Genomic DNA, 25,169 nt, shown 5'->3' with positions numbered 1-25,169 from the left:
CCAGGCTGGTCTCAAACTCCTGACCTCAGGTGATCTGCCCACCTCGGTCTCCCAAAGTGCGGGGATTACAGGCATGAGCCACCACACCTGGCCTCAGATGGAGATCTGAAGCTGAGAGAGCTTGGGTAAGTTACCTGACCGCTCTAACCTGTTTCCCTATCCACAAAATGGAGATAATATTACCTACCCCAAAGGACTCCAAGGAAATACTGCCTATCGGTCACTCTCATGTTAGAATCGCTTGGAAAAGGCTATGGCCCAGACCTCCCCCAGACCAAAGCCATCAGCATCTCTGGGGTGGGGCCTGGGTTCTGGGGGTTATGAAGATCCCCAGGTGATCCTATCGTGCAGCCAGGGCTGAGAACCACACATGCTTATGTGGACGTGGCACAAAGTAGGCACTGAAGAAATCCAAGCTTTCACCATTATTTCTCAGCTGACCAGGATTTTCTTTCATTCATTCAGCATATATTTGTAGAGGGCCTAATATATGCAAATGCAAATCAAATTTAAAGTCATATGTTGGTTTTCAAGAGCCGGGGGTAGGGGGAAAGAGGAGTGACTGTTAACGGGTACAGGGTTTCCTTCTGGGATGATGATGTTTTGGAACTAGACAGAGGTGGTAGTGGCTAAATATCACTGAATTCTTCATTTTAAAATGGTTGATTTTATGTTATGTAAATCTCACCTCAATAAAAAAAAGCAAAATAATAATAGTAATAATAACCCAGACACGAAAAAGATAAATCCTATATTAACCCATTCATATGTGGTCCCTAAAGGAGTCAAATTCATAGAAAATGAAACGAGAATGGTGGCTGCCAGGGGCTGGGGGAGGGGGACTGGGAGTTAACATTTAATGGGGACATTTTCAGTTTGGGAAGATGAGAAAGTTCTGGAGATGGATGGTGGTGATGGTTGTGCAACAATGTGAATGTACTCAATGAACTGCACACTTAAAAATGGTTAAAATGGCCCATTTTATGTTATGTGTATTTTATCACCATTTAAAAAAAGGTCACATGCTGACAGTCCCTCAAGACATTCATTGCCCACCTCAGCTGCCTGTAGCCCCCACCTCCTTGCCATAGGAGATGACATCTTCCCAGTTTTTCCAGGCGAGCAACTTCGAGTAGCCGACCGCCCTCTTTACAAACAGGGTGGAGGCTACGCATGTGTTTTCTCTGTAGGGCAAGGCCAGATTAAGCAAAGAAAACACAGCAGCTCCTTCCCCCTCCCCCCAGGAAAAACCCTGTCCGGTCAATAGCAGAACTAAAGGGCTGGTGCGCACTTTCACTTCCCAATTGAGTCTCGCGGGCCCGGCTTCTCCCGGGCGTCCAGCAAAGCCCAGACTTAAAGGTGGCAGGTGCTGTCCTCTCACCCTGCTTCGGGTGAGGACGGGTCTCCAACTGAGCTCCAATGAACAAGAGGAGACTGGGCTGGCTCCAGGAGGCAATTTCTGGCTGGGAGGCGGGGAAGAAGAAAGACCCAGAAGAAGGGCAGGGTGTGACAGAGGGACCTGAACCCCGGAGCCCTGGTTCTCCTGCTCCCCTCCCTGAGTGCCTCTGGGTATGGCACTTCCAGGCTGGCCCTCAACGTCCACACCTATAGGAACACAAGAACTGAATTCACGTGGGAAAAGCAAATGAGTGTATCTCAGGTGCCAACTTCTTCCACCAGGAGGCTCTGGGGTGGCTGCGGCTCTGCAGGGCACCCGGAGGAGCAGCAAGGGTGGGAGGGTGGAGGGGACCACACATGGTCTGTGCATTCACCATCCCTGCATGAGATCCCTTCTGTAATTCCTTAATGGAATTCCACGAATGTGCTTTCTGGATCTAGAATGCACTCGGTGGCCTCCCTGACTGACACTTGTCCATCTGACCTTTGCTTGCACACCTGCTTTCTCGGGGAGCTCACTATCTTCTCCGGCAGGCTGCTCCTCTCCATACAGGAAGCCAAAATCTCTGCCCTACAACCCCTTCCCAGGAGCTGCTGGCGCCATGCAGAACTGTCGGCTCCCTGTTCTACCCCACACCTTGCTGATACCTTACCACTCCCTCTGCCCTGTAAAAGGCTTGCTTCCTTCCACTGTGCTACACGTGAGTGGCTTCCAAAGGATGGCCTGTTCTGGAAGCTTGAGGGAATGTCCACGCAATGTGTCTCCCTGACTAGCTTTCGCCTTCCCAAGAGTGAAGTGGAGACTGGCCCTGGAATACTTTCTGGGGTGGGGGGAGGGGCAGTGGCAGAGATGGCTAGTGTGGCCCATGCCAACATCCTATTCTGGCCTCCTCTCCCTTCTCAGTAATAAATCCTGCTGTGGGATGGGATTCATGGCTCCCACTTACATTTCCCAGATGCTCCTGCAGCCGGGGATGCCACATGACGGTCTGCCCAGTGAGGTGAAAGCAGAAGTCTCCTTAATGGAGCAGAAGTCCTTCTCCACTCCCCTGCCACTCCCACTTTCTGCTAACTGAAATGCAAACGAAATGGTAAGATCCCATTTCCCACTAACTGGAAGGCAGGCAAAATGGCAGGAACTTGAGCCTCTCTTGGCCCATGAGGCAAGGTACTAAGAACGGAGGAGCAGCCACATGGAGGGGCCCTAGGCCCTCAAAGCCGCAGACTAGCCACGGCAATCCTAACATGACTTAGACCCTAGATTTCCTTTATATGAGAGAAAAAAACAAGCTTCTGCTGTGTTTAAGCTGCTGCATTTTTAAATATTATATGATCCCTGAGCCTTACATGCAGGAGCAAGGAGTGCTGATGATGACAGCCCAGCTCCTTCACACAGGGAGGGCACCCACTGCCTTCAGTGGGAAAGGAGGGGACCTGGATGCACAGTCCAAACCATGCCCTGTATCTACGCCTTCAGGCTGGGTGCGGTGGCTGACACCTGTAATCCCAGCACTTTGGGAGGCCAAGGTGGGCAGATCAACTGAGGCCAGGAGTTCGAGACCAGCCTGGCCAACATGGTGAAACCCTGTCTCTACTAAAAATATAAAAATTAGCCAGGCTTGGGTGTGGTGGTGTGAGCTTGTAATCCCACCTACTCAGGAAGCTGGGACAGGAAATTACTTGAACCCAGGAGGCAGAGGTTGCAGTGAGCCGAGACCACACCACTGCACTCCAGCCTGGGCAACAGAGCAAGATTCCATTTCAAAAAAAAAAAAAAGAGTTCAGGGCCGACATTTCCAACCCTGATGTGTTTCTTCAAAATCAGAGGATAGACACAACCAGCTGCCATTTTTCAAGCACCAACCATATGCTCAGGTGCTCAGCTCAACGTGGCATGAATTAGCCCCACGAGATAAAAATGGTCCTATTACAGATGAAGCCCAAAGAGGTTGAGGTTGAAACCCAGGAGTCCTGACCTCCAGGCTGGGGCTGGGGTCTTTTCATTCATCTTCACTGTCTCCTAAAGATCCTTAGAGAGTCTGAGAAGCTGAACTTGGCTGACGTCGGGAAGTAAGGACAAAAGGAAAGAAGGGGTGGGAGAGAGAAGAAATGCGAAATGGGAGAAACTCTTGGATTCCTGTAAAGGGAGATTATCTATGAAGATGTTCACTGTGGCATTGTTTATAGCAGCAAAAATCTAGAAGCAATCTAAAAGGCCATCAACAGAATGCAAAAATAAATATGCCATGGCTTCTTCATAACAATGAATCTCATGTACAGAAAGGAAGCAAACTAAAAAGGCAAGTTGCACAAGAAAGCCCAAGTAATGATACTATCTATAGGAAACTTTACAATCTAGGAAACATGGCCGCTCTGCAGACACTGGCGCTGTCGGGAACCCTGTTCTATCACCCATGGTCATCCCCACTGTGTTCTTCGACACTGTGCCGTCAGGAACCCTGTATTACCAGCCATGGTCAACCCCACTGTGTTCTTTGACATCGCTGTCAACAGCGCGCCCTTGGGCCGCATCTCCTTCGAGCTGTTTGCGGACAAGTTTCCAAAGACAGCAGAAAACTTTCATGCTCTGAGCACTGGAGAGAAAGGATTTGGTTATAAGGGTTCCTGCTTTCACAGGAACATTCCAGGGTTTATGTGTCAGGGTGGTGACTTTACACACCGTAATGGCACTGGTGGCAAGTCCATCTATGGGGACAAATTTGAAGATGAGAACTCACTCCTAAAGCATACAGGTCCCGGCATCTTGTCCATGGCAAATGCTGGACCCAACACAAACGGTTCCCAGTTTTTCATGTGCACTGCCAAGACTGAGTGGTTGAACGCAAGCATGTGCTCTTTGGCAAGGGGAAAGAAGGCATGAAGATTGAGGAGGCCATGGAGTGCTTTGGGTCCAGGAATGGCAAGACTAGCAAGAAGATCACTATTGCTAACTGTGGACAACTTGAATAAGTTTGACTTTTGTTTTATCTTTTTTTTTTTTTTTTTGAGACAGAGTCTCACTCTGTCACCCACGCTGGAGTGCAGTGGTGCGATCTCAGCTGACTGCAAGCTCCGCCTCCCGGGTTCACGCCATTCTCCTGCCTCAGCCTCCCGAGTAGCTGGGACGACAGGCGCCCACCACCACACCCAGCTAATTTTTTTCGTATTTTTAGTAGAGACAGAGTTTCACTGTGTTAGCCAGGATGGTCCTGATCTCCTGACCTCATGATCCGCCCGCCTCGACCTCCCAAAGTGCTGGGATTACAAGAATGAGCCACCGTGCCCAGCAACTTGTGTTTTATCTTAACCACCAGACCGCTCCTTCTGTAGCTCAGGAGAGCACCCCTCTGCCCCATTTGCTCGCAGTATCCTAGAACCTTTGTGCTCTCGCTGCAGTTTCCTTTGGGTTCCATGTTTTCTTTGTTCCCTTCCATGCCTAGCTGGATTGCGGAGTTAAGTTTATAATTGTTAAATAAAAGCTAAATAATAACAACAACAAAAAAAATCTAGGAAACATTACGCAGTGTTCTATGAGAGTATGTAGTTGCAAAAATACAAAAATATGCACAAGAATAAACATCAAAGTCAGGACAGAGAAAAGGAAAGGTTTGAAATCAGAGAAAGGCACATCAGGTATTGCAACTGGAATGGTTTATTTCTTCCGCTGAGTGGTTACATTGAAATATTATTTTATACCCTGCTTTGCATGGCTGAAACAGATCGTCATTTTAAAAGCAAAGAGAGAATATGTAGTTTATTGCATGTCAACTTTATCTGAAAGCAATTTTTTTTATGCACCTACAGAGAAAGAGACAGGGAGAGAAAGAGACAGGAGGGAGGGAGGGAGGGAGAGAAGGGAGGAAAGGGTTAATGCCTGCAGACACAGCATCTTCTCCCCATGGCCCACCCTCCTCTCCAGAGGGCCAGTCATGCTGACCACAGCAGCTCCATTCACAAAGCCACAAGGCCACGGTGAAGAGAGCCACTTAAACTCCATGTTGCTGAAGCCTCCTTAAGTGAAGTGACATCCCAAACCTTCCAAAATGAGTTACCCTCAGGCCTGGCCACCCCCAGAACCACATTCAGTCCACCAGCAGTTCTGCAAAGACAAGCACTGGTCGGCTCCCTCCCCTCCCACCCCCCATGGCTGGGGGCAGGGCAGCCAGGCTGGCAGGGCCTGGGCACAGAGACTGTCCTGGGCTGGCTCCCCTGGCACCAAGGAGGCAGGAAGGGCAGGCAGGAGAGGCAGGACCAGAGGAGAGGGAGCCCCAGGAGGAGGGCACCATGAGCACGGCCAACACCGAGGCCTCCCCGCAGGCGGACAATGGTTCCTCCACTTCCCCCATCATTCCCCTTCCACAAAAGTGCGGTGACACAGAAGAGACCACACAGTAAGAAGACACTAGGGGCTGGGGCTCCCCTGCTCCTCTGACCTGACTCAGTTCACCCCTGGGATCCTCACGCAGCACCTCCCACCAGAGGTGTGCTATGAAGGTAGGGAGAAGCCGGCATGAACCCCTCAGAGGAAGCAGAAGTGGTGTGCGACCTGCCTACCCGGTGGCCCCTAGTAAGCACCAGATGAATGGGAGGAAAGGAGTGAAGGAAAGAGAGAGTGGAGAAAGGAAGGGGGAAGGGAGGAATGGAAAAAGAGGGAGCGGGAGAAAGAAGAGGGAAACAGAAGGAGACAGAAGGGAGAGAGGGAGGGACGGTAAGTCAGTGACAGACGACTCAACTTAAGGAGCAACAGCTGGACTCCCACAGTCACCTTGCCCTCTCCAAGCCTAGGGGGTACAAAGTCCACGCCCACAAGCTCTGAGCAGGGGGGAACCTGAGTACAGTGGGCTGGGAGGCTGGGGGAGTGGAGAGGCCGTGCCGGGCCCAAAGGGGCGGCCACACAGGAACACGGGCACAGCCAGGAGTGCCCGGTTGAAGGTCTGCCACCGCTTCTTTACCTGTAGAATGGGGATGATCACAGGAAGCAGCACCTCGGAACCGTCTGGGGATCCCAGGAGCAAAGGGATGGGAGTCGTCTAGAGCTGAGCCAGGCCTGTGGTAACTCACATAGAAATGTTTGCTTCTGCCGGCCGGGCGCGGTGGCTCACGCTTGTAATCCCAGCACTTTGGGAGGCCGAGGCGGGCGGATCACGAGGTCAGGAGATGGAGACCACGGTGAAACCCCGTCTCTACTAAAAATACAAAAAATTAGCCGGGCGTGGTGGCGGGCGCCTGTAGTCCCAGCTACTCGGAGAGACTGAGGCAAGAGAATGCAATGAACCCGGCAGGCGGAGCTTGCAGTGAGCCGAGATAGCGCCACTGCACTCCAGCATGGGTGACAGAGCGAGACTCCGTCTCAAAAAAAAAGAAAAGAAAAGAAACGTTTGCTTCTGTTGTTATTATTAGAAAAATGGAAATCCGGAATTTTTAGGGGAATGCTCCCAACTTTAAAGGCAGACAACTTACTGAAGCCTTAAGCAAAAAAAAAAAAAACAACAACACTGTATGGGCCAAGTAAAACACGTCAGCAGACTGGACTTGGCCCATGGGTCATCCGCTTGCAGCCTCTGCTCGATGCGTCCCTGCGTCCCCCAAAGGCAGGCCCAAGTCCTACAGGGGTCGAAAATCATGAGTGAGATCTGAGATCACCCCATTCCAACACAAGCGTCCAAGCCCATGAATCCCTTAATGGGAAATAAATATTTAAGTCAACCCCCGCCCAACTCCCACACCAAAAGGACAGGAACTGCTAATTCTTACACACCACATCCAAGTCTCCAGTTTTATTTCATAGGATGGAAAAAAAAAGATCTATTTTAAAAAGAAGAAGAAAGGGAAAAAGAAAACCAACAAAGACAAATTCAAAAACGCACCACTGTTGACTTGGGCAACAGCCTCTGTCGGCTCAGAGGAAAACAGCTCAGTCCTGAAATCCGTCCCAGACATGGAAATTACAGAGCGGCCCCTGCTGACACCCCCTGCCCTTTCTGTGTCATTCCCTCATGAGGAATGCAATTATATGCGCCCCCAACGGCAAACACGAAGGAAGACACGTCAGTAACAGCCACAGCCTGTTCATGTCATCCTGCAGAGACAGAGGCCGACATAAGCACTCGCAGGCGGTGGCCACCAGCACAGCAGGAGGTGAAGGCACTGACCTCAGAGGAGGCTGGGCAGGAGGCAGGGGCCACAGGCAGGCTGGTGGTGTGGCTGAAGGTGCTATATTCACGCCCCTTTTATAGATCAGGATGCTGAGGGTAGGCAGAGGAGATGGGATCTATGTAACCTTGGCCCACTGGATGCAAGGCGAACAGGCTGTCCTCGCACCTTCAGGGCAAGCAGTTAAAAAGACCAGCCCCTCAGACACTCACTGGGCAGCTGCGGTGTGGCCAAGCCCCGAAAGAACAGGACAAAGTACTGGGCGCAGGGTGCAGATCACCACAGATGCCACGATGGGCCCCTGGATGTCCCTCCAGCCTCCACACCCCACTATGCACCTCAGCCACCCAGGGCCTCTGCACTCGCCATCCCCACAGCCTCTCCACATCTGCACAGGACTGGCTCCTGCCTCCAGGCCACCTCCTGAGAGGCCTCCCATCTCTCCACCCCTTCACCCTGCCCCTCTACTGTCCTAGCACCTGCCACCTCTGAAGGGGCTCTGGTGACACACTTGCGGGTGCCACCCCCAGTGAATGCTCAGGTTCCTGAGAGCAGGGCCCATGTTGTGGCACCCTAGGACAGGGCATGGCATGTAGCTGACACTCAACAGTGTCAAGTGAGTGGTTGTGTTCACTGCCTACCAGACACAGGGGACCCATGGGTAGATGAGCCACTCCTCCACGCATGGGGCATGCCACACACAGGATATCAGAACGGGCGGCCGGATGAGCCACCACGAAGGACATTGGAAATACGAACAACTCATCTTCATGAAGCACTTCTGGGGTTCTGAGCCTTGTTCTCAAGTTCGTTCATACATCATCTCATGGAATCCTGACCACAATCCCAGGTCATAAACAGTGCTGCTGATCTCATCTTATAGACGAGGAAACTGAGGCAGAGACGACACACAACTTGCCTAAAGTTACATATATACTAGAAACACAAATGCAATGAGTGAGATGTCAAAGATGGCCGGTGAAGATGTACCTGTGTGCACATGCATACATGTGTATACTCAGACATGTGCATGTGTGTGAGTGTGTGTGTACGCGGCATATGCATTGAGTGCATATGCACGTACATGGGCATGAATGTGTACCTGCAGCAGTGCCCCCTGACCTGCGGTTTCACTTTCCGCGGTTTCAGTGACCCACAGTCAATAGCAGTCTAAAAAGATTAGGTGGAAAATTCCAGACAATTCTTTAGTCTTCAATCCCACACCGTCCTGCTGCATCTTGTCCAGGACGTGAGTCCTCCCTCTGTCCAGTGTGTCCACACTGCATGTCCTAGCTGCCCGGGAGTCACTCAGCAGCCCTCTCGGTAATCAATTCCACTGTCACGGTATCGTGGTGCTTGTGTTCAAGTCACCCTTATTTTATGTATAAACTGAACTCTATCACCAGTATGCACGCACAGGATGACACAGAGTGTATGCAGGGCTCAGTACTCCCCACCATTTCAGGCATCCACTGGGAATCTTGACACACCTCCCCCAAGGACGAGGGGGCACTACTGTATGACTGTGTGTGTGTGTGTGTGTGTGTGTGTGTATGCATGTGTGCCTGCGCATGTGTGTATGTGTATACTGGTATATGTATTACATGTCTGCACATGTGTATATGTATGCCTGTGTATCTGTGTGCATGTCTGTATACATGTGTATATGTATATATGCATGTACCAGTGTACAGGCATGTACACGTGTATGCGTGTATGCATTTGTACGTGTATCTACATATGCACATGTATGCACATGCATGTATACATATGTGTATCTATACATATGTATGTGTACATATGTGTGCATGTAGGTATTTTTATATGCACATATTGTGCCTGTATGTGTGTACAAGCAAGTATATATGGTATGTGTATATGTATTTCTATATGGCATTTATGTGTACATGTATGTGTGTGCACATGCGGGTATATTTATATGCATGTATTGTGCCCACGTGTATAGGTGTATATGTACATATGTATGCATGTATATGTGTATATGCACATGTATATGTATGTATGTCTACATGCATTTATGTCTGTGTGTGCATGTGGGTATATTTATATGCACACATTGTGCCTGTGTACATGTATGTATGCATATATGTGTGCCTATGTGTATGTACACCAATCATAATGCTCCCTTTTCTTTCCCAAGAAAGGATTTCTTTTTGTACTGATCTTAGGAGTTTCAGGGCTACAGCGAAGAGACGACATGTGGAAGTCAAGAGCTGTGTTTACTTACAAACTATATGGAACCAATATTTAATCATTTTCTACTTACAAAATCCCAATTTTGGCTGGGCACAGTGGCTCATGCTCGTAATCCCAGCAGTATGGGAGACCAAGGTGGGAGGATCCCTTGAGCTCAAGAGTTCAAGACCAGCCTGGGCAACACAGCAAGATCTCATTTATAATCTTTTTTAATAGCTTTTTTAAAATCTCAATTTCCTATGGCTCCAGCCAGTATAACCCGAAGACTTCACCTTCATGGTGGACTCGAACCTCCAGGCAGCCTGTCAGCAGTGCCTGCTCAGATCCAGCCTTATTTTTAGCACTTTCTCCAGACAACCCAAGGGAAAAGAAAGCTGTTTTGAGGTCAAACTTCTAAAACATCTGTCTCTGTGACCTGCCCTCTGTGCAAACGCCACTACTCCCAGGACATGAAAAGCACCCTGCAGATGCCCAGAACCCCAGCCACCACAGCCAGCAGGCTGCACGTGCAAAGAAGGCTCTGGACACAAGCTGCCTGGGCGGGGAGCCTGGATAGGGCACCTCTTGAATCACTGGGGCCCTCTCCCAGCATCCCTGCGACGCCTTTGTCTCAGATGTGGAAGCAGTAGAGAGCTGAGGGCAGGGGCCGCTTTATTTCCCTATTGCTTTCAACATCTTCTTTTCAAATTCTCTTTAAACTGAAACTGTCAAAAGTTGTGTCTGATAAATCTGAAGGTTATAGAGGAAGTGGTTTGTTCTTCCTCCTGCTCATGATTTCTGCAAAAGATAGTACACAGTATTTGGTGAACTGTCAGGCAAGGCAAGGGCTCCCAGCGAGGGCCGGAGGAAATGCAGGAGATCACTGAGGCCTGCTCTTTACCTGCTGCTGCTGTCAGACAGCAGACAAGGTCAAGGGTGCAGCAGACAGGAGGAGCCCAAAGAAGGCCCTCCTCATCCCTCCCCATCCCACCCACCAAGACATTCAGGAAACTGTTCAAACAGAACTGGCCTGGTGGCTCTGATACTCCCACGGCAGCCTGCATGTTGGGTGTTATTATCCCATTTTCCAGGTAGAGTTTAACTAACGTAATCATAATGTAAATAACATGCTCAACTTGATTTCAATAACTAACTTGCCCAATGTCACACATAGTGAGTACTCTGACGTACTGTGAATCCACAGTTCAGGCAAAGCCTGAACTTAAGAAGGTCTGACTCCAAAGCTTGACATCACCCACCCTGAGAAGCCCTCTCTGGCCCCTCAGACCTTGGGTGTAGTCAGGTCCCCTTCTCTGTAATCTTGGTAACAGTAGCAATGACAGTGGTAACGGCAGTAACAAGAGCCCTCTCTTTTTCCTGTATACTTTCTCTGTGTCAGAGACAAGGCTAACACTAGATGTGCATTATCTCACTGAATCCTTTGCAGAAGCCCATGGAGTTGGTACCGCTATCTGCCCCATTGTACTGATGAAAAACAAAAGCTCAGAGAGGTGAAGTTACTTGACCAAGGTCACACAGCAGGCAAGTCGCAGAGCCCAAGGTAGAACTTCCAACATGCTGTTTTGATTACTGGCCTGGGCTGATCCCAGTTTTCCTATACGTGACAATTCTCTGCATTATCTTGGGTCTAGATGCTTCTAGTCCAGAATGACCACAAGGGCTGCCAGCCCCTTTGGGTTTCCCCGCCAACGTCAAAGGTTGAGGTACAGAGGACATTTCCCTGCTGGCAACAAACTGGGCCCCACCCTCATGATCAGCTCTGCCATTCCCAGGTTCTTGGGCCTAAGATTGATCCAAATCAGGGCAAAGAACTAGGTCCTCTCAAAGCGGAGTAGGAAAGAACAAGACGTTCATGAGGCCTTCCTGGAATTCGGCTTCCATGTTGAAGTCCAAAGTCCCAAGGCCAGCATGCAGGCAGCTCACCGGGTCCGCCCTCCACACTTCCACCCTCCCCCAGCCCACTCAATACACTTAAGGCCCATGGAGCGCACGCCAGGCCCCGCCAGGCCCCTCAGACTTCCCGATGCTGTGTTCTGCCCAGAATGCTCCTCCCCGCTTTCTCCTCCTGGCCCAAGCGGACCCATTCTTGGATCAGAAGCCTTCTCTCCAGAGACCATGCCGCTTCCCACGAGTGCCCACCCTGAGTCACCCTTGTTTGCGGACACTGGAACCGATTGTCTGTAACTCTCTCCTCCCATGCTGTTATCTCCACACTCCTAACCCTTGGCACAATGCCTGGTACCCAGTAGGTGCCCCATAAGGGCATGCTCCAGGCACAATGCCTAACTGCTGAATGAGAGAACACCCTGAAAGCACAGAGGGCCCGGCACGCGCAGACCCCCGTGAGAGGCCTGCGGCACATCTTCTCACTTCTCACTTCATTCTCGCCCTACAATGTGTGGAAGGTTCCATCCGTGGCCTCAATTTACCTGCAAAGAGAGGGACACTCAGGCAGATGGGGCAGCAGAGCTGGAATTCCGGCCCCGGCTTCTTTCTGAGTTTGCCCTCTACTTCCAGAAAACGGACACATCACCTGGGGGACTGAGTGGGCAGTGGCAGAGTGAGCACACTTTACAGTTTATCTTGAGGGCAGGCTTGGGAGCCTGAGGTGAACATGGAGAACCATGGCCCTCTGCCTCCCCAGCCCTCTGGCCCCTACCCAGGAAGTCTCGCTTATTATCTTGGGCTCCAAAAAGCTGCCCAAAAGGTTGCTCCTGATAGTGCATTTCAAAGTCTTGTTCACCTGGACCAGAGGACCACAGGAGCCCCACATTAGAAACAAAGGAGCAAAGGCTGGGCATGGTGGTGCACTCCTGTGTTCCCAGCTACTGGGGAGGCTGGGATGGGAAGATCACTTGAGACTGGGAGGTTGAGACTGCAGTAAGCTGTGATTTCATCACCGTACTCCAGCCTGGGAAATACAGCAAGACTCTGCCTCAAAAAAAAAAAAAAAAAAAAAAAATGAAGACCAGACACGGTGGCTCACAACTATAATCCCAGCACTTTGGGAGACCGAGGCAGGTGAATTGCTTGAGTCCAGGAGTTCAAGACCAGCCTGGGCAAGATGGCGAAACCCCAATGTTAATAAAAATTAAAAAATTAGCCAGGCATGGTGGCACATGCCTGTAATCCCAGCTACTCAAGAGGCAGAGGCACGATGATCTCTTGAACCTGGAAGGCGGAGGTTGCAGTGAGCCAATATCACGCCACTGCACTCCAGCCTGGGTGACAGAACGAGACTCCACCTCAAAAAAAAATAAAGAAGAAAAAGAAAAAAAGAAAGGAGCAAAAGAGAAGAGGCCAGGAAAAGTAAAAACACTAAATTCCTCTTTTTTCCAGACCGAACTTGGGGTATAAATGGCATTTTTGAGGGTAGAACATGCAAATCCTCTCATCTTCTCACAGCAAGCTTTCATGGGGGAAAGAGAAACTGGGGGGAGCCTCACAGAGGTGGAGGGGCACCGCTGCTGGGGGCACTGCTATCGAGGCTGCTCTATGTTAAGCCCCTGCCTCACTAGGCAGGCTTTGCCCACCTTCCCAACGGGGCAGGAGGTTGTCAAGCACCTCATCTGTGATGGGGACACAAGGCTGGGGTACTCAGACCAGTGGCGGGATGTGCCCAAGTCCCAGAGTGAGTGTTAGGGACAGGTGACAAACACCGGTCCACATCCAGCCCGAGGGCGTGGGCCCACATCCCACAACCTCGCCTAAGCCCCTTGCCTGGTGGGATGGAAACTCGCTCAACTAGAAAAAACTCCTAGAGCCCAAGAAGATCCTTGTTCCTGCCCAGGAGGATGGACAGCTTCAAAGGGCAGTTTGGAGGTTTCTGTTTATTTTCCTGTATGTTCTGGTCATCTCAATCATCTAACCAGAAGAACTGGCCCAAAATTAGGCACAAGAAAAACTCCCAGAACTCGTTGCAGAAACTGAACTTTGGCTTTCTAAACTTGGTGAGGGAACAACAGCCTCTTTCAAGCAAGGCCCTTTTGTTCCTAGTTCCCAGGGAGGAGGCAGAATCTTTGGCTGAACAAATTCGGTTCAGCCACAGTCTCCCAGGGAAATGGTGTTGTGCTAAGTCCCCCATGGTCAATGCATTAACTTGCTCCTATCCCAGGCAGATCACCAATCAATTGGATGGCATTGGTTTTGTAATTTCAAAACCATGTAGCCATCAGATTCACTATGCAATAATGGCCCGTTCCTAAGTAATACCAATAAGAAGTGCTTCCTGAGCAATGTCTCCGTTATGCCTCATGATAACCCTGTGATGTAGACACACCCCCATCTTTCATTACACAGACAAGGAAACTGAGGATCGCCAAGCTTAAAACCATTGCCAAGATCATCACTAGTAAGTGGCAGAGCTAAGATTCAAATACAGCAACTGCATATCCCTGGCCTCCAGTCAACCAAGAAACAGCCAAATGAAGTAATTTTTTTAAAAAGGGAAAGAGTCCAGGCCCAGTGGCTCATGCCTGTAATCCCAACACTTTGGGAGGCCAAACCAGGAGGATCACCTGATCGCAGGAGTTCAAGACCAGCCTGGACAAGATGGCAAAACCCCATCTCTACAAAAAATTTAAAAATTAGCTGGATGTGGTGGCACACACCCGTAGTCCCAGCTACTAGAGAGGCTGAGGTGGGAGGATCACTTGAGCCCAGGAAGCTGAGGCTGCAGCAAGCTGTGATTGTGCCACTGCACTCTAGCCTAGGTGACAGGGCGAGACCCTGCCTCAAAAAAATAAGACAAAATAGAAAGTAAAAAAACAAATGAACAGAAGACAGAAGAAAAGAAAAAGGAAAGGACAAGGATGTATTTTTCATCATCGACTTCTTGCTACCTGAAATTACCAGCTTCTTTTCTGCAAGGGTTATCTCCCCGACTGGAACAAAGGTGTTCTAGTGGGGCTGTATTTGGTTCACCCCACAGCCCAGCCCTCAGCCAGGCACCTGACACCCAGAAGACCCCGAGTGAAGGTCTGGAGCAAGGGAACTCACAGGGCCCTGCTGTCTGAGCCAGGGCCACAGGCACAACCCCTGCCTTTCCCATAGGTGACAGCAAGGACAGCTCACTGTGCTGGGTCAATCTGCCCAGTCACCTCCACCAACATGCCTGCTGCAGGCTACAGGTGAAATGGTCTAGCCAGAGAGGCCCTCTCACGGCTCAGCTGAGCCAGGCCCAAGGTCAGCTCACTCGGGAATTTCTCTCATTCGTTCATTCAATCGATCATTTCTTATTAGCTCATTCAACAAATACTTATTGAGCACTAACCACAACCAGGCACTGTGCGAGGCAGCCTTCTTGGGACAGTGAGTGTTAGGAACCAGTGACAAATGTACGGGGTCCAGTCTGGGGACAAAGAACAGGAAAAGGAAGCAAGCACAGCAGGACACAGCGTCAGACACGGGGTGCGTCCTGCCCCTATCAAGGACGCATCTTGGCGGTAGGGAAAGTCCAGCTGGCATCCCCTCCCTCCACTGCAGCACCTCAGGCCTGGTTTATAAATGTTTCTAAATGAAGATCCAGCCCACAACACCAAAGATTGTCCAGGTACAGCATCATCAAGTATGAATGGAAAAAATGGCACATGCAAATGAACACCTTACAAAAATGTTAATTATTATCTCTGGGTGTCGGCATTCTAGGTGGATTTCTTCTGTTCATTTGTGTTATCTAACTGTTCTACAACAGTTTATTTGTGTTATCTAACTGTTTATTCGTGTTATCTGTTTATTTGTGTTATCTAACTGTTCTACAACAAACCTGAGTTCTTTATGTAATGGGTAAGGGGGGGTGAACATTTTTAAAAAATAAATGTCCACTCCGAGATGTATATCCAAAAGAACCAAAAGCAGCGACAATAACGAATACTTGCACCAATGTTCACAGCAGCGCTACCCACAACAGCCAACAAGGAAACAACTCAAGTGTCTGTCGACCGAAGAATGGATAAATCAAATGTGGTCTATCCAGTCAATGGAACATTGTTTGGCCTTAAAAAGGAAGGAAATTCTGGCATGTTCTACAACATGCGGAGAACGTAAAAACCTCACACTAAGTGACATAAGCCAGACACAGAAGGACAAATACTGTATGATTCCACTTAGCTTAAGGTACTTCAACAGGCAAACTCATAGAGACAGCAAGTAGAACAGCAGTGACCAGGGGCTGGGACGAGGAGAGAACGGGTACAGAGTTCATGCTGGGGATGATGAAAAGGTTCTGGGTGTAGATAGTGGTGATTGTGAATGTATTTAACGTCACTGAATTATACACTTACAAACGGTTAAAATGATAAGTATTGTGTTATGCATATTTTACCACAATAAAAAAATTTTTTTTAAAAACCTCAGAACTTGTTACCAAAACAAATGAATGAATGAATGAATGAATGAAACCTTCACTCTTCCCTGATCAAGATTTTCCTGGTCGCATCATCAAGTAGACAAAGTGAGAAAGCAGCATGCTGTACCGGGGTAGGGACAGCGACTGGGGCAGTCTCTCTACCCGGACCTCAGTTTCGCCAACTATGAAATCAAGGCATTGGCCCCATTGGACCAGATGTGGAGTGTGTGACCAGATCTCATCTTTCCTCTCTTCAGTCTCACAGCTAATTCTAAGAAGGTACTGGCAGGTGACCCCCACCCCCAGGTAAAGGGGCAGCAAACCCCTACTAGGAAGAGCTCTGGCTTAGCCAGCCACCTCTCACTGTGCCCACGCCACTTTCCTTGAGAGCCTCCTCTTCTCACTTGTGAAATGCGGAGACTAATGACAAAGCTACTGTCTCTACCCCTCCTTCCTTTACAAACTGGCTGCGGCTCCCTCAGAAGATCACAAAGGTGAGGCGGATGGAGCCCTAGCTTCTTCCCTGAGCTGGCTGCCTGGAAAAAGCCACCCCGGCCAGGTAACTCAAGGGACTGGGAAAATCCTGGCTGCACTCAAGCTTGGCAAGGAGGCTGAGGGGCAGGAGAAATGAGGGAGAACTCTCCAAGGCCTGCCTTGTTGTCCAACCAACACCTACTTCATTTTTCCTTAGGTGGAACCATACAAGAGTGGGCTCTCCCAGGGAGGAGAGAGGACTCCATGCGCACAGCACACTTACAAAAATGAATCTGAGAATAAAAACCACAACCGCCATCCCGCCAAACGTAGTGGGAGTAATGAAGCAAACAAAAGGGAAAGTTCAACTCCTTTTTTTGGCTTTAGAACATGCAAATGCAAAATTCAGTGGCAAAGGAATTATCCCAGAAAAATTCCATGTCTAAATCTGAAATGGCCCCATGGAACTCTGTCCCTCTCTAGTCATTTAAGTGACGTTTTGCTCTAGGGTGTAGCTAAAGATCGGAGCCAGCTAATGTGGGGAGAATCAAAGACAATGATGAAACTTGTTTATTGGGGTCCTTAAAATGTTAACAACCAAGGAAAACCCTCAGCTTCTCTTAGTGGTGCTTGCTCACCATTGCTGAAGGTGAAGTCCTTGGCATCCAGAAGCAAGGAGCCCCCTAGACCTGCACTCATTGTCCACTGCTCCGTTCACATCAGCTGAATTTGCCAGGTAGCCTCCATGATACAGACTCAGTAAAGGATCCATACTTCCCAAATTCCAGGCGTTCAAATGCCAAGACTGCCTTTGCCTTTGTGGATACTCCCTGGGCATATTTTCTCATGCTTTCTATTCTTTAATCATTGGTCATCAAGGGTTTGTGATCACTCTGTCCCTCTGCTTTACAGGTCAGGGAGGTGAGGCAGCCCAAGGTCACACTGAGAGCCAGGGCAAAGCTGGGCAGTGAGCGACCATCTGCCTGATTCCGGCAGAACAGCCCTCGGACTCAATCACAACACAGCTCCAGTGATGCACTCCACCTTATCAGAGAGTAAAGAACTGCTCTAAATCTTAAAACAAACATTTCAGGGGCAAGAAGTGCCAACCTTGAAACTCCAGACTGGGATAAAAGAAAAAATATTTCACCATAACCAAGAAGACTAAACACAGCTCAAGCAAGTGCAGAAAACGCTGCAGGGACCAGCCCTACACTTCCCTGGCCAAAGGAGCAGAACTCTGAATAAAAACCTTGATCTTTGTACTTAATGAAACATTTTTTTTTAATCACTCACATGTTTATTTCTGTGCAAAGCTCTATTTCCTGCTGGGGAAGCGTCACTGACCCCCTAGCCTGGTTTATTACCCTGGAGAGGGAGGTGTCCATGAATCCCTAAGAATGCCGGTATTATGGATGCTAAAAAACACATAGTTGGCCGGGCGCGGTGGCTCACGCATGTAATCCCAGCACTTTGGGAGGCCGAGGCGGGTGGATCACGAGGTCAGGAGATCGAGATCATCTTGGCTAACATGGTGAAACCCCGTTTCTACTAAAAATACAAAAAATGAGCTGGGCGCAGAGGCGGGCACCTGTAGTCCCAGCTACTCGGGAGGCTGAGGCAGGAGAATGGCGTGAACCCGGGAGGCGGAGGTTGCAGTGAGCCGAGATTGCGCCACTGCACTCCAGCCCGGGCAACAGAGCAAGACTCCGTCTCAAAAAAAAAAAAAAAAAACACATAGTTGCTAAGTTTTATAAGCCCTGCTCTGTCTTACCATTTTGCCAGCCCAAGGATCCATAGCTTTCAGCACATTTTCAAAGGGAGTATGTCACTCCCAAATCGAGACCCGGTACCCCAGAACATCCATTCAGTAAGGAATATTGTCATTTTCATTTTTTGTGACCGTGACAAAGGACCCACTGACCATCCACCCAGATACAAGAATGGAAATGAGACCAGGATTGAAAGAAAAAATAAATCATTTCCCAAAACAAGTCATGGGATGCAGAAATGGACCAAAATTTAAGTGGATACGACAGAAGAGAAGTAAAAGATAATGATGACAACACAGTTCCATGGGTTTCTGAGAACGAAAGAGGAAGAAAACTAGCCTCATCTTGATGAGGGCAGCCAGCTCCATGAGAACTGCCTATGCAGCTCACTGCAACATGCAATGCCTAGAACAGTGCCCAGCACATACTGCTGAATGTTGGATAAATATACCATGTCATTTATTCTCACAATCCTGGGATGTATGGATCGTAATTTCAGTTTCCAAGACGAGGGTCAGAGAAGTCATGTGATCTACCCAGAGTTACAAGCAACAAGAAGCATTGCTGGGATCTGAACCCAGATCCAGGCACTGCTTTGCAAACCCAGGTGCTTTCCTCTATACCACACTTTGTTTAACCCAAATTCATCTCTTAAGAACCAACACTCTGGTGTGGAAAAGGCTTCAAAATCCCATTGGCTCCTTTGAGGGTCATTTAACAACTCTGGGCCTTAAGTTCATAATCTATGCAGTGAAAGAAGCTGGGCTACATCAAGAATGGCAAATAGGGTCACTGTTGCATGCCAACAACAATTGATTATTAGTGGCTGTCTCTGAGCTCACTGGGAAGACTAATTACGCTACGGTTGATTAGCAATGTCTACCACGGTCAAGGCAATGAGGAGTGGCAGCACATGTGTCACTTATTTGCCATCCCAGAACTAGACGAACTTCCAAGTTCTCTTCCAACTATGGCTGGCTCTGATTCTAATTATAAAAACAAAAAAAGGGGCAAAGGGCAAATGGAGAAGGAAAAATAGGCTAACATTTTCCAACATGGGCCATGGCTGAATTCAGTCAAGTCAATACTGTCTGCCCAGCCAGCCCCTCATGCTCCAGGCACACAGCCCTGCCACATGGGAGGAAGTGGAAAACATCAGATCCACTGCCCACATACTCGACAAGACACACAATCCAAGCCAGAAGTTGCAGAACAATGGGTTTTGCCTGGCTTGGCCTTAGTTGTAAAACATCTCACCAGGAAGTGTGGTAACCTCGCATCTGGGTTCAAACCTGGGCGGGACCTCCTGCCCATCCTGAGCCTTCACAGACTACTCCAACTCTCTAAGCCTCAGTTTCCTTCATCATTGAAAAACTTCACGGAATTGTCCTAATGATCATATACAATAGGGCATCAAAGTTCTTCACAACAAGGCCACAGTGAGTAGGTAAAGAAATGGCCACTACCATCATCATCATCATCATCACCACCACCATTTTTCTTTGCAGGGGGCAAATTTTCAGAAAAGAGTCCAAGTGCAAGAGATTCTTTTGTTTCTCCCACGTTCAGCATGATGCCCATTTGGTTGCTCTGAACTCTAAAGGGAAGAGGCTCTGAACACCACTCCATCTCCTCAAGCTCCTGGTGCATCAGCCAGGGTCCTGGGAGGAAACAGATGGCAGATGCAAAATGGTGCAATTTGAGGAAATTTTCACAAAAGGACAATATATTAAGGTGTGGGCGGCATACAGGGGAAGCACAAAAGATGGTTTTTCTACCTAGGGTGACCAGCCGTCCAAGTGTGCCCAGGACTGAGGGGCTTCCTGGGCCACAGGACTTTCACTGCAAAAACCTGGGACAGTCCTGGGCAAATCAGGACAGCAGTCACTTCATTCCTCCCCCATGTATTTCTATCCCTGGGCCTGACAGTGCAGGGGAAGGAGCAGTTACAGAAAAACCTGGGTAGAGGGAGTGACATGACTGCAGGAGTGGCTGAGGGACACCACCCACCCATGGCAACCCCGAAGGAAAAGGGAGGCGGGAAATAAACAGCCCACTCACCCCCCTCCCATCCTCCATCTCCCCCAGGCTCTCCGCTGGCCAGACCCACCCAGAGGGCAGGGGAGACAGAAAAGAATAGAGGGTGGGGTTTCCAAGGCAAAGGCTGGAAAGAATAGAACATGGGCCCAGAGGCAAAGAAAGACACACAGGCCCTGTGTTGACTCTGGGGTGGTCAGGGGAGCCAGACCTCACCTCTCAGAGGCTCCATGGTGAGGCCTTGTGGGGACTCAGTGCCCCTAGCCCTCACACAACAGGAAGGGAAGGAACTTCCCTTCCCCACTGGAGGGGACACTGGGATGTGGCCAAAGTCCCCTTGGTCCATGGGTTTGCTTTGTGGCATTCAAAGGTGAGCCCAGCAGGGCTTGGAGGAAGAAGACCCCTTCAGCTGGCAGCTGGCAAGGCCACCTCCTCAGAGTGGGAAAGGCTGAGACAATTCCCCAAAGAAGCAGCAGCCTCCTGGACTTGGTATAAAGCAGCTGCTCTGTCACTGCAGACCCGAGTGGGGGATCAAAGGCAGGGCCTGCTCGGGGTGGAGGTCTATAAAATCCAGAGAGCACACCCCTGGAATTGCTACGCAGTTTCCCCCACGGGTGTGCTCAGACCGGAGGCCACCAGTCAGAGGCAGTGCATGCGTCAGGGGCAATATCGTTTAGAAAATAAAAGCGACTTTCAATTCTGTTTTTAAATCATATTTTCCGAGATCAAAATCTTATTTCCCAAGCACTGCTGCTGAAAGCTGAGGTGAAAACCACCAATAATATCTTAATCCTCCCAACGGCGGGTTTCCATCTTGCTTGGGTTGGGAGCTTGGTGGCTGGGGTTAGGACAGGGGCTGAGAGCCCATTCCAAATAATGGTGCCTGAGGTCACGGAGCAGGGTCACGGTGCAGAATCACAGCGCGGGGTCACAGCACAGGGCCACGGGCGCACCCGAGAGGAGCTTCCGTTGACTCCAAGGTCACCAGAGGGTTTCCAAGAAAACTGTGAGACTTTCCTGTCCCTTCACAGCCTGGGGTGCCAAGGTCCCCCACCATGCAACAAAAGACACACAAAGGCCTTTATTGACATCGGGTATTCCCGGGGAAACGGACCCAAACCCTGCCTTCAAGCCCACAGTCCGGCAGGAAGCAGGAAGGTATACAGGTGGCAAACCCAACACAAGAGAAGCGGTAGCCACAGTAATGACAGTGATGGTGATGGTGACGGTAACGGTGACGGTGACAGTGATGGTGACGGTAACGGTGACGGTGACAGTGATGGTGACGGTGATGGTGACAGTGATGGTGACGGTGACAGTGGAGATGACAGTGATGGTAGCGGTCATGATGATGATGGTAGTAAACACCTGTTGAGCATATGCCTCTACTAAGTACTTTCCATGTATTCTCTCCTTTATTCTCAGAATTCCATGTATTCTCCCCTTTATCCTGGAGAGCGGCTACTCTTATATCCCCAGCTTTCAGATGAGGAAACTGAGAGCTGGATCACACCACTGGTTAAATGGCCTCATATGAAATGTGTCGATCAAAAAGCCTGGCAGCCCTCCTAGTCACCCTGCCCGGTCAGTGTCCTCTTTTAGGGAAGGACTGACCTGGGCAGGCAGCGGCTTTAACACCTCCACCTCCCTGCAAGACGTAATGGGGAAACAGTGTGCAGGTTTCAAAGTGGAGGCAGGGAGTTTCCTTCTCCCTGATCCCCTTCAAGCAAAGCTTCCCAGAATGGCTGAGAAGGGAGGGCCCTACGCAGGAGCACCCAGTGGAGGCCAGCGGGACTGAGATCAGCTGGGATCCCCTCGCCTAGTCATGCCCCCAGCCAGGGCTGTGCTGGCCCAGAGAGGGTGCCCTGCTTACCACCGAGGGCATCAGAAGAACCCGAGACTGCTCGTCTTTGCAATGCTCCCTGACCCCTACCCCTTCACCAAGCCTGCGGGTAGAACCTGCATGCCAACTCCAGAACCTTGCTTTTTAATAGCTTTCCAGGTGATGGGGTTCAGCTACAAAAAGGAAAGGGACCCACTGCCCAGCTGTGGATGGGTCTGGGGTCAAACAGATGAAGGGCTTTTTAGAAGAGATGAGAAGCCAGGGTCCCTATACCCTCTACTCCCCACTCCCTAATCTCCCCCAGAAACCTGCTTCAATTCAGACAGGGCACAAGAAGCAGGTTTCGAAGTCATTTCTCCTTACACCAAAACTTCCTAATGCTAATTTCTCCCTCTCTCTCTCTCTTATTGGCATGATGTAATTCCCCTTTTCAACAACCCAGATCTCTGAAGTCCTGAGTCATCAGGGCGAAGGCAGGGACAGCGAGGGGGAGGTCAGTTAGGAGGGATCAAAGGTAGGGGGGAGCTTGCCAACGCCCAGGCCAGCCGGGATTTCCTTCTGGGGGCCTGGGGTGCCGTGGCCCACCGGCTCTTGGCCCCACACCATGCCCGACACGGGGACAGGGCTCCTAAGGCCCCCACATTGTTTTTCAGACCTCCTCTGGGCCAGTTCTGAAGAGACGAGGTGGCTGTGGGACGGTGCAGGAGTTCCCAGCTCTGTCACATGCCAGCCTGGGCAGCCCCTGCCTGCTCCAGGAAATGGGACCTCACAAGGTACGTGTGATGATTAAATGAATGAACATAGCAGTTCACAGCCAGGGGCAATGTGGCCCCCCGGGGACATATGGCAGAGCCTGCTTGTTACATGTCACCGGTTGTTACAACTGTGGAGAGCAGTGGGCCAGCATCTGGTAGGTGGAGGCCAACCTAGAATAAAGGCTCCTCCTGCTCCCTGTGTACCTATGTCACACGCACTCATTTAGGAGAAAGGGTAGATGGCTCCACCCCACATGGTTAATACGGGTGATTTCCAGGTGGTGGGATTCTGGGAGGATTTTTTTTCTTCTTGATTTTATAAGATTGTCGTCATCCCTGGATGATGGCTTCAGTTTTGCTTTTACAAGAGAGGGGAGGTAAATGTGGAGTGGAGAAGGCAAGAGGCAAAGGCGCCCTGGCTGCCCAGCTGGGGTGGTGCTGCGCCACAGGGGAGCAAGCCCTGGTTCCCACTGGGGAAGGTAGCCCTGGAAAACCACTGACTGGAGCGGGGGTTGGAGGGGTTCCAAGCAGAAAGAAGCAGCGTGTGCCAAAGGTCAGAGGCATGGGCAAGCTGAGGCCAGAAGCCAGACAGGGCGGGAGGCTCGCTCCACAGTAGACTGAACTTCGTGCTCACTGTGGTCAAGTCCTCACCACTGGCTATGACAGAGGGCTCTGCAGGGTCAGGTGGTCTCAGGTGAGGAGGCTGAAGTGACTACCCCAGGTTCAACGAGGGCAGGTGAGAAGCGATCCTCTACCATGGCTCCTCCGGAGATGGGTCTGCAGGAAGCTGGCCCAGGAAGCTCCCGGAAGGGGCCCCAGTCCAGTCAGGGTAGACCCTTCTGCTCTGTCCACACACTCCCTCTTCTACAAGGCCCTCCTCTCAGCTCACAGCCAGCCTGGCCACTTTGGGCCTTTCTGACATTCTGCTTTGCAGCCCCAAAACTCTGCTCGCCAGCCACATGCAGTGATACTCTGGAGCCAGACAGTCTGGGGTCAAATCCTGGCTCCATAATTACAAGCTGGGTAAGTAGGGACCTCTCCTCTCTGGGACTCAGTTTGCTCATCTGTATAAGGGGGACAATGACAGCACCACCTCGAAGGGGCATCGTGAGGATTAGATGAGTGTTCATCTGCACAAAGGGCTCAAGTAGTGTCTGGCATACAATAGGTGCCGGGTAAGTGTTCGCTATCCTTATTGTTGCCTTGCTGGTGATTCGGCCCTTGCTGCCAGGGTTCCTGTGCTCACACCCCACCAAGGACTCGTGGTGACATCTGGAGGCCACTGGCTCTGGGGTGAGGCTGCCTGGGTTCCAGCTGTGTAACCTTAAACTCTTGAGGTCTCCATTTCCCCTGCTAACGCCTCATGGGGCCGATGAGAGGACGAAATGCACACATGCCTAAAGGTCTGAGAAAGACTGGAGGAAATGATCATGACTATCCCGCAGTCCCCTCCACTCACCTTGGACATGACTATCATCTGGCTCTGGGCTCTGTCTGGCCCTGCTGGGACTCCCCGAGCTCAGTCACCACCAGCCTGCTGGGACGGTTCGAGCTCTTCCATTTTCCCACGCTGAAGCAAGCCTCAGTCACAGGGTCGTGAAACATGAACCAACCGGAGCCACAAAGATATGTCAACAAGTCATCATTCCCCTTTCCAACGGGCAGCCCTGCCCCCGTAACCCACCAGCTGAGACCCCACTGCACTTCCCCCACTGCAGACAAGAGGCACAGCGCCACTCCTGCGTCGCCTACAAGGTGCCCAACTGTGTCCCTGGCCCTGAGCTCCAGCCTGATGGGATCACCTTTGAGACAGCACAGGCCTAGGCTGGGCCTTCCCACCAGGCCTCCCTGAAGGGAAGATTCAAGAAAGAGGCCCTGTGAGCCACAGCTCAGGCCTGGGATTTGGAGTAGCAGGGGTCTCTGGTGGAAACCCCACCAAGAGCTCGCCAGGCTGAGCCCAGCAGCCTGACGCCATTACCATCACTCTTCACAGGCCACGGGGGTGGGCTCGGAATCCTAGGGCATGTGTCCATACCGAGAAAGGCTGTGTGCACCACGGCTGGGCCATGTGTTGGAGAAACCATGCGTGCAATCCCCTGCGCACCTTCCTTCAGTACGGACAGAGCCCTGCAGCAGGGGAGTGGTACAACTAGCTCTTATGCAGAAGGCCAGAG

The 25,169-nt window shown here is 50.5% G+C and overlaps 1 protein-coding gene and 1 pseudogene across 1 annotated transcript in view; one reads left to right on the top strand and one right to left on the bottom strand.

Annotated features, from left to right (window-relative positions):
* Positions 1–25,169, bottom strand: part of CMIP (c-Maf inducing protein) — a 267,356-nt gene that overhangs the window by 231,458 nt on the left and 10,729 nt on the right. The gene's annotated exons all lie outside the window — the stretch shown is intronic.
* On the top strand, positions 3,758–4,855 carry LOC129493471 (peptidyl-prolyl cis-trans isomerase A-like; annotated as a pseudogene).

The sequence above is a fragment of the Symphalangus syndactylus genome, chromosome 11 (genome assembly GCF_028878055.3).
Source record: "Symphalangus syndactylus isolate Jambi chromosome 11, NHGRI_mSymSyn1-v2.1_pri, whole genome shotgun sequence".
Lineage (NCBI taxonomy): Eukaryota > Metazoa > Chordata > Mammalia > Primates > Hylobatidae > Symphalangus > Symphalangus syndactylus.
Note: the sequence above shows the minus strand (reverse complement) of the source record. Positions and strands in the feature narration are given on the sequence as shown.